Raw genomic sequence first — 18,681 nt, 5'->3', positions numbered from 1 at the left:
TAGTTGTAATAATTCGTGTACTGCTGCTTGTTTCCAACACTGATCAGATTCGGTATGATCGTGTGCTCATTCGACACCCATCTGAACAAAATGACTCGCTTTGTTCACGAAGCAGTGTCCCAGAGATGAGATTAATCTATTCAACCCATTCCACTCGCTGTCTATTGGTGGAAATGGAACACGTGGTTGTTTTGCGTGTAGGACGAAGGCTATGTTATGTGTATGTGGAATGCGGTCTGTTAGTTCTTGAAAGACTGCCACCATGTCACGTTTGTCATGCATTGAATGTCATCGTGCCGTAAAGATGCTGAAAGGTGGCACATAGTGCAACGTGAGGTAGCCTGTGGAATGGGTTGTCATCATTCAGCGATTGTCAGGCTCATCCAGAGTCATCATGGGGAGCGTGGTAGCTCGGTGGTAGGGTGTCGGGCTCTTAATCGTGAGTACATGTCACAACAGAACGTCAAGATCATCGCATCTTGATGCTACATCTCCGGAACAAAATCAGCTCAGCAGGACAAACATCACGTGAGACTCCTAGCTGACATAATCATTGGATAAGCAAGTGCACTGTACACCGGCGACTGAGGTCGCTTGGCCTAAATGCAGGTAGACCTGTATGGAGATTTGATTTCTCACTCGCCTGTCGTCGGAACAGACTACAGTGATGTGGCAAAACATGAACATTGGACCAGGAGACAGTGGAATGCTGCTCTTCACTGATGAATGTCGTTTTTGTGTGGATTGCTCAGATGGACTTATGCGTGTTTGGAGGCGACATAATGATCATGCTAACTGTTGTGTAAGACAGGGTAATCACTGGGGTGGACCCGGCATCATGGCAGCAGCAGGCATTGCAGCCGACTACAAAACACCTCTAGTGATCATTGAATGCAACCTGACGACTCTAGGATACGTCGACAATTTTCTCAGGCGCCATGTGATCCCGTTTCTACGCGACCATCCAGGTGAAACAACGTTGGAACAACATAACGCTCGTCTGCGTGCTGCTCGTGTCAACTGAATTTCTGCAGGCTGAGAATGTCAACACTGCTGTAGCTGACCTTCTCACCTGATTTAAACCCAACTGAACATGTGTGGGATTATCTTAAGAGGCGCCTGTCATCCTGTGACCCCAAACTACAAAACAGACAACAAATGATCTACACAGTGCAGGAGGAGTGGGAGAGGCTTCCACAGCACACAGTACGTGAACTGGTGTCCAGTAAGAGGCGTAGGATTAGAACATGCATGGCTGCAAATGGTGGCCACACCCCGTACTGACTGACACACGTTGTGTGGACATGTCTGTCTAGGGATCAAGTTACAAATGCACTGATGACTGTTTATGTAATGAGATTCTTTTCCTTCTGTTCTGCCGTAAGCTTGTAGCAGGTGCTGATGGACCCACTGAGTGAACTACATATAGATATGTCGAATTTTACCTACAATAAACCACAGATAACGTACTGGTGCGTTTTCATTGACCCACAGTATATATATATATATATATATATATATATATATATATATATATATATATATATATATATATATATATATATATATATATATATATATATATATATATATATATTCAGTATATACAGCTTCCAATGTATCTATATCTGTTTATCTTTCTGCATATATGGGGAGCGTGGTAGCTCGGTGGTAGGGTGTCGGGCTCGTAATCGTGAGGTTGTGAGTTCGCGCCCCGCCCGGTGGCTGCCGTGCTGGGGGGGTAGCACTCTCCTGTAACCCTAGCAGGACTATATGATCTTATGAGGGGTAGCTCGGGGATTAATCCCTTTCTGCATATATGTATCCGTATATCTTTATATCTTCTCTCCATCCATCATTCTCTCTCTCTCTCTCTCTCTCTCTCTCTCTGTCCTAACAAGAATCCCCCTGCCTCATCCACCACCAAGTTGTTTCTCTCTCTTTCGCCTCAGTTCACCCGACATACCCACGCATTGTCATTATTTCACTGTGGGATTTTCAGGCGTGTAAGTTTCAGGGCCAGATGTAATAAGATGCAAATTCAGTCGCCTCCTCTGCATGTATATTCCGCAGACAAGTTTGCCTCATAAACCACTCACACACACACACACACACACACACACACACACACACACACACACACACACACACACACACACACACACACACACACACCACACACACACACACACACACACACACACACTCACACACACACACCACACACACACACACCACACACACATACAGAGGTTCTTCTGCTGAAGATGACGACGTCTGCCATACTCACTAGGATGGTGTTTCCTGTTGTCTTTGATCCCAACGTGTGTGACTGTGCAGACCAATCCTGGATCAGCAATCTTTGCCACCCAGTCAGCATTTCAGGTCCGTGTTTGCTTGGAGAACTGTATTTTAGTTGTGCCTTCATTTTCTATGTCCTTCTCTGACCAGGTTCCGAGCTTCCCAGAGATGAATGGTTCCTTAGCTGCATTGTTTACTGTCAAAAACAGCTCTTTTAAGATCTTTTGGTATGATGTTGCATTTCTTCAGAGCAGTTCTTATACGATCTATATATCTCTTCTGCCTCCCTGGGCTGCCACGTGCTGCAGGGAGTTGGCCATATAGACCCTGGCGGGGACGGCGGTGCTCAGTCATGAGGAACATGTGTCCAACCCATCTCAACTGTTTTAAGCCAGCATGATATCTATGCTGGCTAACTTTGCCCACTGGAGAATTTGTGAGCTAGGGACTTTATCCTCCCATTTGAGTCCTAAAATGCCCTGTAAGCATCGGATGTGAAACGACTTAAGCTGTTTGATGTGACGCTAGTAGGTTGTCCAGGATTCAGCACCATATGAGAGAGTGGAGAAACATGCTGATACCTTCATCTCGATTCTCAAGTTGCTGTTTTCAAAAACTTTGGACGTAAGACGTCCAAAAGAGCCTAAGGCGTGGTTGATTTGTGTAAAGACTTGTGTTACATTTTAGATAGTTATCTGAAATGCAAGAGGCTCAGCAGGGTTGTTTCTCAGCGATATCATGTCTGTTTTATTGACTGTTATTTGGAGGCCCATTGCTTGGTATATGTTGGAGACGATGATAAGACTATCGTAGGACTTTTTGGATATGTACAAGGACAGCACAGTCATCAGCATATTGTTGCTATGGGAAATGAGCCATTACAGTCTTTGTTTTTGCTTAAAGACGTTTAAGATTTAAAGAGTTACCGGCTAGATGGAACTGGATTTTATTCCATCATCAGGGTTCATTTCTTGGTGACTTAAAAGGGTGACTACAGTGAAATTGATGTTGCAAATGACAGGAGCCAGGACACATCCTTGCTTTACTCCCACGTCCACACTGAAGGGTTCGGATTTGTTACTACTTATGGACACCTGAGATTCATGTTGTCATGTAGGGTCTTCGGGATGGTAAGAAATTTGTTTGGAACTCCAAATGATGAAAGAGCAGGCCATAAAAATTACGTCAAATGCTTTTCCAGGAACGATGAGTATAATACTGTAATTATAATGGTCACGGTTCTGCTCGTGGCATTTCTCTTGTACCTGATGAGTAACAAAGATCATATCAGAGGTGATTCATTCCTTCCAAAATCCACATTGTGTTTCAGGAAGTGTTGACTCAGTCAGATGTTTTGTCAGTCTGGATAACATTATCTTGGTTAATACTTAACTAGCATTCACAATGACGGAAATACCTCTGCTGTTGTCACAGTTTGAGAGGTCCCCTTTTTTTCTTGTGAATGATTTAAGTATCAGAAGTAAGCCATTCAGATGGAATTCGTTCTTGGTTCCAGATAGTCAGTGTGAGATTATGGAAGTGCTGGTGGGGTAACTGGCCACCTCTTTGATTAGGTCAGATGCCATGCCATCAGATCCAGGACTTTTCTTATTTTTTTTTTAAGATCAGATGGCCTGAACAGCTTCTGCATGAGTAGGTAGGACATCAAGATCTGCTGCTTGAGGAGCATGTCAGTGGTGTTGTTCTCCACTGGGTTTCTTCGATTCAATAAGGTATTGTAATACTGTGATCATTTTTCTAGGATTTCTTGTTTGTGTTTCAGGTGGTCTTATTTAACTGATCGAATATAGGTTATGTTGTGTTTGGTTGGCCCATAGATTGTTTGTGTGGACTTGCAGAACCCATGTTGGTCACTAATATCCACCAGTCTTTGCTGCTCTTGTGCCTGCTCATTCCACTATCTCTTCTCCATGTGATGCAGCTTTCTCTGGGTTTTGCTTCAGAGATTCTGGAATTCAATTTTGAGGGGTGAGGAGCTAGGATGAACCAACCAGTTGTTATGTACTTTATTCTTCATTGCAAGGTCATATACCTATGTATTTTCATCAAAACAATCTTTATGGTAATGATTGGAGAAGCCTAGTGTTTCTTCTGCAGTGCTTTGAATCAGTGTCTTAATGTTCAGCCATTCTGCATCAAGATTTATTGCATTGTTGTTTGAGGCAGTTGGTGGGCACTGAGAGGGCTTGTCTAAAATAAAGCTGTGGAAGGTGTTACAAGTTGTCGCATCCTTTAAAATACTACAGTTTATTTCCTAGGAGGATGGTCTATGGTGCACTAGTGAGCATATGACTATTTGCAGTTTGATGAGTATAAGGTTAGGGTTCATTAAGCACTCAGCACCTCGTATAGTTTAGGTTACAAGAACTTCTGATCACTCTCGCTTCATTACAATGACATGGTCTATTAGGTGCCAATGTCTTTATCATGGGTGCATTCATGTGGTTTCGCGTTTATTCTTAACCCCTCTGCGTGCCGGCTATGTTTTTAGCCCTATGGGTCACCCCAGTGCCGGCCATTTTTTGACTTTTTTTTTGGCTAAAATGATAGATTTTGATGTGGAAACAACGAATTTGGCCATGAAAATGCTCACCGAGGCTCGAAAATTATTATTGAGTCTTGCCTACTCGTGTACAGGTATAGCCGTTCTCTCTCACTCACCACGTACGTGAGAGAAAGCCGTTTTCTACGTAAGGTATACTCAGTTATTTATGCTGGGAAGGTATAGCAATGTTCAGTGCACTTTTCTGATTACTTATTACTTCAGCATCTCACACAATTTGCGTGTCTTTCTCACTGTGAATGCATTATCTTACACTTACTTGAAGATAGGTACAAGCTGACTTCATTACGTACAGTCCTGGCACTTACAAGAAGGTATTTACAACTTGACTTCACTATATAATCCTTACACTTACAAGAAAATATTTACAACTTACACTTACTGTACATGAAAATATTTACAAAATGCCTTCACTATGTACAGCACTGGGTGAGGCACACAGGCAGAGTGAGGCAGAGCGAGCGTGAGGGGGGGAGCGAGTGAGTGTATGGCCTTGACAGCCTGAGGGATGGTAGAGGAACAGTTACCTTACATGCCTGCCAATTTTTACCCACGAATCTTGAAAAATGCGGTCACAGTGAAGTTTTTTATTTTCAACCGTTTTCAAACGGCACCGGCACACAGTGGGTTAATTTGAAAAATAGTGTTGGTGATGACCAGTCTGTGTTCGAAGCATAAGGAAAGCAATCTGAGGCCATTGCTGTTCACGTTACCAACACCTAGCAGCCTGTGATGCCTTGCCAGAGGTGAATATCTTTCCCTGTTCTGGCATTTAAGTCTCCAACAGGAAAACTGGGATTAAAATCTCAAATGAGTTTGTCATTATGTGGTAATGAGGGACTAGTAGCATTCAGAGTGGCATAGAGGGAATCTTTGATGGTGCCTACAGAGTCAAGGGTTGGGGCATAGGCACTGATAAGGGTTTCAAAATACCCTTTAGAAGTGGTATGCACCAGGACATCAGCCTCTCTAATAAATAGTCAGGTGATTCGTACACCGCTTCCCGTCTGATCAGCGAAGTTAAGCAACGTTGGGTCTGGTTAGTACTTGGATGGGTGACCACATGGGAACACCAGATGCTGTTGGCATAACTCCCTACGTGTCAAGTGGGGTTGGTGGAGGATTAGTGCCCCTCCCTGTAAAACAATTAACTCTAAGCCCTTGGCCACCCTGTTTGGGATACATGGCGTCTGGCAATGAATGAATGAATGAATGATTCGTGGATCTTCTGTAGTAAGTTGCTTCAGACTGCAAAGCCTATAACCATGGTTTCTTTTTACATTGTCTGGGCATATTAGGTTGCCCTCTGCTGAGAGGCTAGTGTCAGACAAGACAGCAATGTCAATTATATATCTTTTCTGTTAATTGGGAATAAGAGCAGTTCTATGGCACGGTCATGTGTCTTGGTCTGTAGTATCAAGAAAAGTTCGAATATTTCAGGAAGTAAGAGTCAGAGAGATTCTTTTGATTTGTCTGCAGTGTGGGAGGCCTTGACAGACGCGGTTATTTGCCAGGTGGTGTGGAGCAGCAAATGTTAGGTTACATCTTTTAAACCCCTTCCTGTCAAGGGTCAACAGTTGGGCATCCGTTTCCGGCTACTTGGTTGCACTGGATATTGCCGAGGGCATCACCTACTCCTACACTCATGCCAGCAACCACTGGGCCAGTGCTACTTATGTGCAGGACTCGAGCTACCAACTACCAGCCACATCCATGACCTGGCACCATCACACTATTGTGTCGTCATAGGTCTTTTGGCCTTTGATCTTGACAGGATGAAGTGGTAGGTGGGTATAGCAGTGGGCTTGTGCAGTGAATGGATTTGGTTTGATGGCAGCACTTTCCACATGACTAGGCCCTCAACAATATGTGACGGTAGCAGGAAGATTCATGATGACCATCTTCTTAGCAGTGTTGCAGGAGCCTGCCGAGACCTCTGCCTTTCGAGCCTCGCCTTCTGTGGGACTCCACTCATGGATTTTTCATTCGTGGCATTCCACAAGTCAGTGCACTTAGTAAAATTTTGTTTGATCCCTCAGTGATTGCCCCTTCAGCATGGGACACCCTGTCTTCTTGCTGAGTCCGGGGGGTATTTCACCCTGGTGGTATGGCCCACCAGATTGACGGAGCACTCACGCCCCCCACCACAGGGTGGTTCCCGTGACACACACACACACACACACACACACACACACACACACACACACACACACACAAGTACCCACGCGTGCAAGCTCAGAGATAGATTGATAGATAGAGATAGTCAGAGAGAGAGAGAGAGATAGAAAGAGAGAAAATTGAATGTATAGCTGATTATATTAATGCTCATAATTTTTATCACCCTAAACCCTTAAACCTTTTTCCTGTTCTCATTGATTTTGTTTCAGTTCTGTTTACGTCAGATAAAGTGTCTTTTACTTTCTATTCATGTTTACCCAAGTCCATTATGTTATGAAACTATACATCTTCCTGGTGATGTCTACCGTATTTTATTCTTGTTGCCATCAGTTGATGCTATATGTCTTGGTAAAAGAAAATGTGTTCTTTATCTCTTACAACTTTATGTTGAGTCAAGGTGGCCTCCCATCTGCGTGTGCCTGAGTAGAGAGTTGAGACACAGTTTTATAGACGACATTTATACAGGGTGATTGCAGTGTGTTAGCGTATGTGTGACTCCTGTCTTGTCATATCGCTGGCATATAAAGAATCAAGGACACACTAACTTATGTATTGCAATACTTCCTCTCTGAAATGCACTGCTCTCCCCACTTACATCCCTTCCTGATTCATATTTGACCAGCATGCGGAAGGGTTAATAAAATACAAGTCTGTATATAGCGGCTCCCCTGAAATTTGTTGTTCACTAGGCAGTAGTTCATTATTTAATAAACGAACTGTAGGGATATACACACTACCAGAATTAAAATCTAAATAGAATGTAATGGAAAGGGACCTTTGCCTTTCAATTAAAGAACGTATTTCATTCAGTTTCGGGGAGGCGTTTCGTATGAGAGGGGTTGTATATAAATCGCCTTCGTTAACCTTCAGCTACATTAAACTTCTCCCAGGTTGTGTAAAATCGTCTTGAAATGGCGTAATTATAATAGAAAACATGCCACAGAATTGAAGACGGGGTGAAGAGATAGGTGTGGATATTTGTAATGACGAGGTGGATGTCTGTGATGATGTGGATGTTTGCACTGATGAGGCAGATGTCTGTGATGATGTGGGTGATTGCAATGATAAGGTGGATGTTTGCAATGATGAGGTGGATGTTTGTGATGACGTGGATAATTGCAATGATGAGGTGGATGTTTGTGATGATGTGGATGTCTGCAATGATAATGTGGATGTCTGTGATGATATGGATCTCTGAAATGATGAGGTGGATGATTGTGATGATGTGGATGCCTGCAATGATAAGGTGGATGTCCATGATGGTGTGGATGTCTGCAATTATAAGGCGGATGTCAGTGGTGATGTGGATGAAGGACGATGGCGTGGCAATGTCTTTGGCTGATGTGAATGTCAATATAAAGTCTTCAGTGTTTTTTCCTGATTTTCAGTTCTCATGGTTTGCTCTGTCTTATAGTTTTCTCTTCAATTTTCGTTTTCTCTTTCATCTATGATATTAGCCAGTCTTTCTCTGTCCATCTCCATTCCTTCGTTTGCTTTTCTCTCCTCTCTCTCTCTCTCTCTCTCTCTCTCTCTCTCTCTCTCTCTCTCTCTCTCTCTCTCCCCTACCAAATGTTTCTTTGTCTTCATTACACTGCGTAATTTGTCTTTCTCCTCTCCCCATCCTATCCCTCTCCCTCCATCGATTTCTCTCATTATAACTTCCTCCCTCACATTATCACCTCTCATTAACCCATTCTTCTTCTTCCTTCTTTCTGAACATCTTAACCTTTCCTTTTACTTCACCAGCTACTCGCACCCACGCACATTCTCTCTCTCTCTCTCTCTCTCTCTCTCTCTCTCTCTCTCTCTCTCTCTCTCTCTCTATATCTATCTATCTCTCTATCTATATATATATATATATATATATATATATATACTGTATATATGCAGTGAGGTTGGATGGTGAGGATATGGAGAATGTGAGTGCATTCAAGTACTTGGGTAGTGTGATGAGTAAGGATGGAACTTTGGGGGATGAAGTGCGTGAAAGGGTACAGCATTGAAGGAAGGTCGTTGGTACACTGAAAGCAGTGATGAGAAATAGGGAGGTGAGTATGGAAGTTAAGAAGTCACTGCATGATAGTATTGTGATCCCTACCCTGACGTATGGAAGCGAGGCATGAACCTTGCAAGAGGGGAACAAGTCAAGAGTGAGAGCAATGGAAATGAGTTACTTGAGAGGAGCATGTGGAGTGACGTGGAGGGACAGGTTGACGAATGAAGAAGTGAAGGAACGATGTGGGGTGGATGTGGATGTGGTTGAGAAGATTAGGAGAAATACACTGAGGTTGTTTGGACATGTGAAGAGAATGGAGAATGAAAGACTGACTAAGAGGGTGTATGTAGGTGAGGTGGAGGGAGGGAGGGGGAGAGGTAGACCGAGGATGAGGTGGAGGGATGGAGTTGAGAGGTATATGAGGGAGGGGGGGTGAGTTGGGGGGAGGGTAGTCAAATGGTGGGTGACAGAGCGACTTGGAGGCGTTTTGTCTGCGGCCACCCTTTGCGGGATTAGGGCGTCGGGCTATAGAATAGAATAGAATAGAAATATATAAATATATAAATACTGTATATGTGTGTACGTATGCATGTATGTATGTATAAGGTCTCTGTGTGACATAGCTGGAAGTAAACAGAGTAGTACAGAAAAAGGAGCATGGGGCAGCAGAGGGAATCGATGGGATTACATCTGGGTGTCTAAAAAGGGGAGGACAGCGTTGTGGAGTGGTTACTCAGAATTTTCAGTGTATGATTGGATGACTGCGAGGTGCAGAGTGCATGTATTGCGCTGCTGTGTGCGCTTGAATTTAAGAGGTATATTTCTGTTGCACATACCAGGTGCCTAATATAGAAAATTAGTGATCAATTATTAGCGTAACACAGAAGCCACTATGTTAAGAAGGGAGGTGTCACGTGGGTTAGTTAGTTGAGTGAAATGAAAAATGCGTGAGAAGTATATAGAAAAGGAGAGAAATCTGTGTGTTGCCTTTATTGAGCTTGAGAAAGCATTTGGCAGAACTGACAGAGACGCCTTCTGGTAAACCTTATTATGGTACTGAGTGGGAGGGTAGCCTACACCTGCATAAGAGACGGATTTTCTCTTTTCTTCATGTTTTCCCAAGACAATTATTTGCACTTCGGAAGGACCTACCATTGGAGTTACGATGGTTGTATATGGCTAGTCTTTCCAGTTAGAATAGGTTCTCATTTGCTGAGTGTAATAGTCTGGAAAGGATAAGAATTAAGTTTATAATACGTCTTTAGATTAATGAATCTCCTTTATTTGTTTATTTATTTATTTAGTTTTGCTAAGCGAGTAGAGTTTGTACTTGAGTGGAAAGGAAAAGGGGTGAATATTTTGACATTTATGTGGAGCTGCGTAAGATATGCGTTATGTGTCAGTGTACTGTTCAGTCTATACATGAATGGGCTGAAGAGGTTGACATATGGGTACCAGGTAGAGAGCAAGTTACAGAGATGCTGGGAAAGGAGGGGGTGGAAAGTAATGCAGTTGTATGAAGACGATACAGTATTGGTCGCAGACTGGGTAGGTTAACTTCGGCGAGTAGTATCAGAGTTGCAACAGTTTGTGAGAGAAGGATAACACTGGTCTGCATGATTTTTTTTATTGACTGTATGGTATCTTTTTCAAAATATATATGAAAAATAGTGATTCATTGTGTTTTTTATTCATCTCTATCACATCAGGTTGTCAAGTTATACGAAGACGTTACTTTTCTCTTTTTGTATAACATAAGTAAATGATAAAGTATATTACCAATTAAAATGCTTACCTTATATTGACGTAAATGTTAAATCTAATATATTTTTCTTTTTTTCAAATTGTGAATATGTCTAGAGGCTGCATAAATTCACCAGACATTTTTTGCTATGTCTGCGGACAATTCACCCCTTCAGATTCCCGAACAATATTACTCCTTTGTTGAAGTGCTGCTACTTTGCTTATTTTGGCTGCAAACTTGGAGACCAGGGCAAGCCATTTGCACCACACAAAGCTTGCAAGAGTTGCATCAGTAAGCTCCAAATGTGGTCAGTTGGAAAACTTAAATGTATGCCCTTTGGAGTACCAATGGTATGGCGGGAACAGATGAACCACCATGATGACTGCTACTTTTGTATGACTAAAGTAGCTGGATTCAACAAGAAGACTAAATATCGCATAATATACCCAAATATTCCTTCAGCAATAAGGCCTGTTCCACACTCTGATGATATTTCTGTACCTGTGCCACCTGAGACATGGGAAATTTCATCAGAGTCTGATACTAGTGATACTAATGAGATGGAAGTAGACTATGAACCACCAACAAATGACGATCCCAAACTCTTCAACCAAGTTGAGCTCAATGACTTGGTGAGAGACCTTAACCTTCCAAAAGAAAGTGCACAGTTACTTGGCTCTAGACTGAAGGAACACAGGCTTCTAGCTCCTGGAACAACATTCGCTTGGTACCGTCATCGCGAAGCGGAATTCACTCAGTTCTTTGAGAAAGAGGATTCTTTAGTTTTCTGTTCAAATATTTCTGGCCTTATTGAACACATGGGGATGTCGTACAAAGCAGATGAATGGAGGCTCTTCATTGATTCTTCTAAAAGAAGTTTAAAGGCTGTTCTTCTCTACAATGGAAACACAGCTGCATCTGTGCCAATTGGCCATAGTGTCCAAATGTCAGAAACTTACGAAAATATGAAGACACTAATAACCGCAATCAAGTACCAGAATCACAATTTTCTCATTTGTGGTGATTTAAAAGTTATTGCTCTCCTACTAGGTCTTCAAGGGGGATACACCAAGTATCCCTGTTTTCTGAGTCTTTGGGATAGTAGGGCAGACAGCCAGCACTATGAACAAAAAGACTGGCCACCAAGGACCAGCTTCTTACCCGGAAATCACAACGTGAAAGCTGTGCCACTAGTTGACCCCAAGAAAATTCTGCTGCCACCACTCCACATCAAATTAGGGCTTATGAAAAATTTTGTGAAGGTCCTGAACAAGAATAGAGCTGCTTTCAAGTACCTGGAGTCAAAGTTTCCTCGTATAAGTGATTGCAAGCTAAAGGCAGGAATCTCTGTTGGCCCTCAGATTCGGGAATTGATGAAGGACAAGCATTTTCAGGAAGCATTAGCAGGTGTCGAGGTGAATGCCTGGTTTTCCTTCAAGCAGATTGTCCAAAACTTCTTGGGAGACAGGCGCTCCCTCGAATATGAAAAAACGATCCAAGACCTGATTTCAAGTTTCCAGCAACTTGGGTCTAGAATGAGTGTGAAGATGCACTTTTTGCACTCACATCTTGACTATTTTCCCAAGAATTGTGGGGACTACAGTGAGGAACAAGGAGAGCGGGTCCATCACGATATTTGCACCATGGAAACTCGGTTTCAGGGCAAATGGAATGTCAGCATGATGGCGGATTACTGCTGGTCATTGAAACGTGATGGTCTCGATGCACAGCACAAGCGAAAATCAAAGCGGTCCTCCTTCCCTTGAATCGATATGTAGGCTAACCATTAGGAGCTTATTTTTTAACAATATCATTTGATTTGATGTTGATGATTCTGATTCATTTCATGATGAACGTGATTCATGTTGATTTGGAATACATATGTTCTTAAAACTAACAGAATGTGCTTTTCCATGATTACTTGCTTAATTTTAATAATGTATCAATTTATTAAAAATTCACATTTTTTATTATCATTAATTTGTATTTTTTTCAACATCTTTACGTGATAGAGCAAAATGGTTTAGATATTTGAAATCAGCAACCCAAGAATATGTAAGATCACAACCATGAATAAAAATAGAAAATAAAAAAATCCCAAATGCAGGCCAGTGTAATGAGAGTGAATGTGAGAAAGAACAAGACGATGAAATAGAGACAGAGAATAAAATGAAAATAAGTCTACATGGGGAAGGTGTGGAGGAAGTGAAGCATTTTATTTATTTCTGCGTGGATTGCACATAACAGAAGACGAACCCGTGAGACCTGAAGTAAGCCATGGACTATAAGGGACAAAGTGTTCGGTGCGTTATGAAGTACGTGGAAAGAAAGATCAATATCTGATCAGGTGAAAATGTTGATATATATCAACAGGTATTGGTGTCGACTATGTGGTGTTTTCATCCGATGTATGGACCATGGATTCTAAGGGGAAATTAAGTATCCCAGGCCAATATGAAGGGTGAAATGGTCTTGCAGTGTGTGAAATAATGCTTTAAAAAGAAATACCGGTAAGCATGGAAGCAGAAGGATGCAAAGTGTAAGACTGAGTGCTAGAGTGGATTTCCCATAAGGAAAGAAAGATTGATGTGAGATTAAGAAAGATGTACAGATCACAAGCATATGCAACAAGAGGAAACTTGGGACGTCAAGTAAATAGAAGTTTTGTGTTGTGGTACTTAGAGATGTCAATAGAAAAGAGAAAATTATAACAAACTAGTTAATGGAAATGCTGGCTTGCTGTCCGTGGTGTGTATATAACAAGAAAAACTGAAAGGCCTGAAACAAACCACAAATCTGCTCAGCCTGGTTGACGATGGTTTAAAATTGCTTTGTGTAGGCGATTATGTAGGACAGAAGAGCGATTGAATTTCAGAGAATGTATTAACCTTTATCCTCTTTGGGGGCGTCTCTCGACGAGTGCAGTTAATTGAGAGCATGAAATAAATGTGTGTGTGTGTGTGTGTGTGTGTGTGTGTGTGTGTGTGTGTGTGTGTGTGTGTGTGTGTGTGTGTGTGTGTGTGTGTGTGTGTGTGTGTGTGTGTGTGTGTGTGTGTGTGTGTGTGTGTGTGTGACCCTAAGATCCATATGATACTGTAAGCCTCTCTCTCTCTCTCTCTCTCTCTCTCTCTCTCTCTCTCTCTCTCATTGTCGGAGATTTCCTTTATTATCTATAATTTTACTCTTTACTTTTCCTCCTCTCCATTTCCCATTCCTTCTAATTATTCATTCACTTTTCGTTCCTCTGTTAGTTCTTCTCTTTCTCCTCCCGTTTTTTGTCTTAAATTCCTTGTCTCGTCATTCGTTTTCTCCCATCATTTCCCTATCTCATACCATCTATCTTTTTTTCTACACCCTCATGTACTGTAAGCTCATTTGCTTCTTCTTTTGTCAATCTCCCTTCAGCAATCATTTTTGCATCTATTATCTCAACACATTTCTTCATCCTTAGCGTTTTTTACTTTCCCCCTTGTCTTTTCGTAACAATCACTGTTTCACACACACACACACACACACACACACACACACACACACACACACACACACACACACACACACACACACACACACACACACACACACACACAGATTTATAAATGATCGTGTTAACCATCTTAACTGTTATCACCCTAAAACCCTTTCCTGCTTTCGCAGATTTTGTTCGTTTTGGTTGGGTCAGACAAAGCGTGTCTTGTACACTTCTATTTTTTTAATTACCTAACTCCATTATGTTATAAAACTAAACATCTTTTTGGCGGTATGTGTACAGTTTTTTAGTCTTGTTGCTGTCGGTTGATGCTGTACAGCTTGGTGGGGAAAATAATGTGTTCTTTAAGTCTCATCACATCATGTTGAGTCAAGGTGGCTCCTGACCTACGTGGAGCAGAGCAGGAAACTGGGACACATTTTTAAGATAGCATTTAAAGTGGGTGATTGCAGTGTGTTGGCATATGTATGAATCCCGTCTGGTCACACTGATGGAATATAAATATTCGGAGACACACTAACGTATATCTTCCTACACTTCCACTTTCACATGCACTGCTTTCCCCCACAGACACCCCTTCCTGATTCATATTTGGCTTGCATGAAAAAGGGTTAGTAAAGTGCAAGCTTGTACATACTGATTCCCCTAAAATAGTGGTTCACCTGGCAGTAGTTCATAATTTAATATTCAAACTGTTGGGACATACGTAACTACCAGAAATAGTAAGAATCAGAATTAATGGAAAAGATCCTTAGCTATCAGTCAAAGGACGCGTTTATTGTACTCCTAAAACTCTGAGATTATTATTCTTATTTTTTTTTTTCAGTTGCGGGGAAGTGTTTAGAATTAGATGGGTTATAAAAAGCCTCCATTAACCTTAAACTATTTCAGAGCTAACAGGCTTGAGTAAAATCGTCTGATAATGGAATAACTGGAAGAGAAAAAATGTCACCGAATTGCAGATTGGGTGAAGAGATGAATGTCTATGATGTTAATATAGATATTTACAACGATGAGGTGAATGTTTATGATTCTGTGGATGTCTGCAACGATGAGGTGGATGTCTTTGATGATGTGGATGTCTGCAAAGATGAGGTAGATATCTGTGATGATGTGAATATCTGCAATGGATGTCTTTGATGATGTAGATGTGTGCAATGAACAGGTGGATGTCTGTGATGGTGCTGATGTCTGCAATAATGAGGTGGATATCTGTGATGATTTGGATGTCTGCAGTGATGAGGAGGTGGATGTTTGTGATGATATGGATGTCTACAATGATGAGGTGGATATCTGTGATGATGTGGATGTCTGGAATGATTAGTAGACGTCTGTGATGGTGTGGATATTAGCAATGATGAGGAGGTGGATGACTTCGATGATGTGAATGTTTGCAGTGATGAGGTGGATATCTGTGGTGACGATGTGAAAATCTTTGATGATGCTTTTGGTGCCTATGATGATGATGGGGATGGCTGTGATGATGATGGGGATGGCTGTGATGATGTGGATGCCAGATGGTGATGCAGCAGTGTATCTGATGATGTAGATCCCAGTGATGATCATGTTGTCTCATTTTTTTTCCTTATTTTCAGTTCTCATGGTTTACTCTGTCTTATATCTTTCCCTTCTAGTTCCTTTTTTTTCTATCATCTCTCAGATTAATCATACTTCACATATCCATTTCCTTTCCTTCGTTTGTTTTCCTCTGCATTCTTCTGGCTGATCTCTCTCTTTTCCCATCAAACGTTCCTCCGTCTTCATTACACTCCGTAATTTGTCTTTATTCTCAGTTCATCCTTTACCTCTCCCTCCTTCCATTTCGTTCATTAAATCTTCCTTCCACTCTATTTCTTCTCCTTTCTGTTTTCAATAAATCTAACAAAGCCTTCTCCCAGTCTTCTCGTTACACCTCTCCACCTACTAACACCCACACACGTTACTCCCTCTCCTCACTCTCTCATATATATATATATATATATATATATATATATATATATATATATATATATATATATATATATATATATATCTATCTATCTATCTATCTATCTATCTATCTATATATATATATATATATATATATATATATATATATATATATATATATATATATATATATATTGTATGTATGCATATATTTATATAAGTTGTCTCTCTGTTTGATAGGTTAGAAAGTAAAGACAACAGTACATATAATGGAGTATGGGGCAGCAGTGGGAACAGATGGAATTACATATGAGTGTCTAAAAAGAAGACAGCGTAATGGTGCTGTTACTCAGACTTGTCAGTGTATGACAGGATGAAGGTTAGGACCAGAGAGCTTATATTGTGCTGCTGTATAGAGGCGAGGGGAAAGGGAACGCTTGAATTTCTGAGGTATATGTCTCTTGCACGTACCTTGTACAGAAAAAGGGGAAATTACTGATCGAAAGTTATTGTAACATACTAGCCACCATATTGAAGAGTAAAAGGATGATTTCACGTGTGCCACTAGTATATCACTTAGTTGACTGATCTGAGAAATGCGTGAGACGTATACAGAAAAGGTAAGAAATCTTTGTGATGTTTTTATTGAACTGGAGGAGGCATTTAACAGAGCTGATAGATACGTCTTTCTGGTATGTCTTACTATGGATTGGGATGGAAGGGAAACTTTTAACACTAGCCTGCTTGACAATGACGGTTTTTCCTTTTACTTCATGCTTTCCCAAGATAATTACGAGCGAGAGAGCGATGTTTACTCTTAGTTACGTTTGGAAATGAGTGGCCCGGCCCAGCTCGACCTAGTCCGTCCCGACCCGACCGTCAGGCTAAGTAGAAACTAATAACATATATAAGTCCTATATGAAGTAGATTTGAAATTCTTTCTGCATGTGTTACATTCATTCAGCAAATTATGTTATCAGCTAAAAACTCACCTACGAAGGAGTAGGAACCCCTTGGACTCTCGAGTTTTCTAAAGGGATGGTCGGTTTTAATCGGTGAACGCCTCAGTTATGAAAACAAATTTTAAAAAGATATTCCGTCTTAACACTGATTTTTACACCAACTCTAGCACTCAAACATCGGAGATTTCGACTATAATTTTATATTAAACGGAAATTGTGATATATGGCACTCGCTCGCTCCTCACGCACTCACGATGAGCACTTTACTGGTTATATGAGTTTCGGAAGGACGTCCAGTAGTAATGGAGTTAGGGATTTTTTAATATATTTTTCCAGCTCAAACAGGTTCTCCAGTACTGAATATAATTGTCTGGAAAGTGAAAGAATTACATTAAATTACATCTTTAGATTGGATTGACATGGATTTTTTTTTTTTTTTTTTTTTTTTTTTTATTTACAGAAAGAGTAGAGTATGTAGATCAGTGGGAAGAAAAAGGAGTGAATAATTAGAGGATAGTGTGGAGTTGCTTCAGAGACGCGTTATATTATTGTGCTTTTCACCTATATATGAATGGGCTGGAGAAAGAGGTAGACATAAGGATGCCAGGAAGAGGGGCATGTTTAAGAGATGCCGAGATAGGAGGGAGAGGGAAGGAAAGTCGTTGTTGTTACTAGATGATAATATAGTACTGGTCGCAGACTGGGTAGGTAAACTTCGGCGATTAGTAACTCAGGTGTAAAAGTTTGCGACAGAAGGATTATGAGAATCAGTGTAAGAAATAACAAAATGATGAAGGACAGAGACAGAGAAAAACGGAATGGATATAAGTCTAAATGAGGAAGGGATGGAGGAAGTGAAGCATTTTATATATTTCGGTGTCGAATGCACGTAACAGAAGACTGAACTAAGGGACTTGAAATAAATGATAGGATAAAAATGTCAAAATGCTCAGGGTATTCACAAATATTTGGAAAGAAAGACCAGTAACTGTTCAGATAAATTATTCAAACATGTGAAGAGATATTCGTGTCCACTGTGCTGTGCTGATCAGATCTGTGGGCCCTGAATGCAAAGCACATAAAAAAAAATAGAGGTGTTAGAATTAAGTATCCCAGACCAATAAAATGGGTGAGAAGGTCTGTTTGTGGGAAATGATGCTATAAAAGAGAGGCGTGGAAGCAACAGCAGTATGATGGAAAGTTCATGACAAAGTGCTAGTGTGGTTTTGCCATATGGAAAGAGAGGATGATGTGAGAATAAAGTTATACAGATCACAAGCATATTCAGTGAGAAGGAACCTGGGACGTCAATTAAATATAAGTTTGGTGTTGATGTGACACAGAATGATAGAGATCTAAGCATCTAGAAAAGTGAAAGATGCAAATACAAAAGAGAAAATTGGAATAAAGTATTTAATGGAAATGCTGGTTTGCTGGCAGTGATCTGTATATAACAAGAAAAACTGAAAGGCCTGGAGCAAACTACAAATCAGTTCTGCC

General features: G+C 41.0%; 1 pseudogene; it reads left to right on the top strand.

Annotated features, from left to right (window-relative positions):
* Window positions 1-5,857: 5,857 nt before the first annotated feature.
* Window positions 5,858-5,973, top strand: LOC145392520 (5S ribosomal RNA; annotated as a pseudogene).
* The last annotated feature ends 12,708 nt before the right edge of the window (window positions 5,974-18,681 follow it).

This window comes from Coenobita brevimanus, chromosome 2 (genome assembly GCF_032717465.1).
Source record: "Coenobita brevimanus isolate Jiangsu-jjx chromosome 2, ASM3271746v2, whole genome shotgun sequence".
In the NCBI taxonomy this organism is placed as follows: Eukaryota; Metazoa; Arthropoda; class Malacostraca; order Decapoda; family Coenobitidae; genus Coenobita; species Coenobita brevimanus.
Note: the sequence above shows the minus strand (reverse complement) of the source record. Positions and strands in the feature narration are given on the sequence as shown.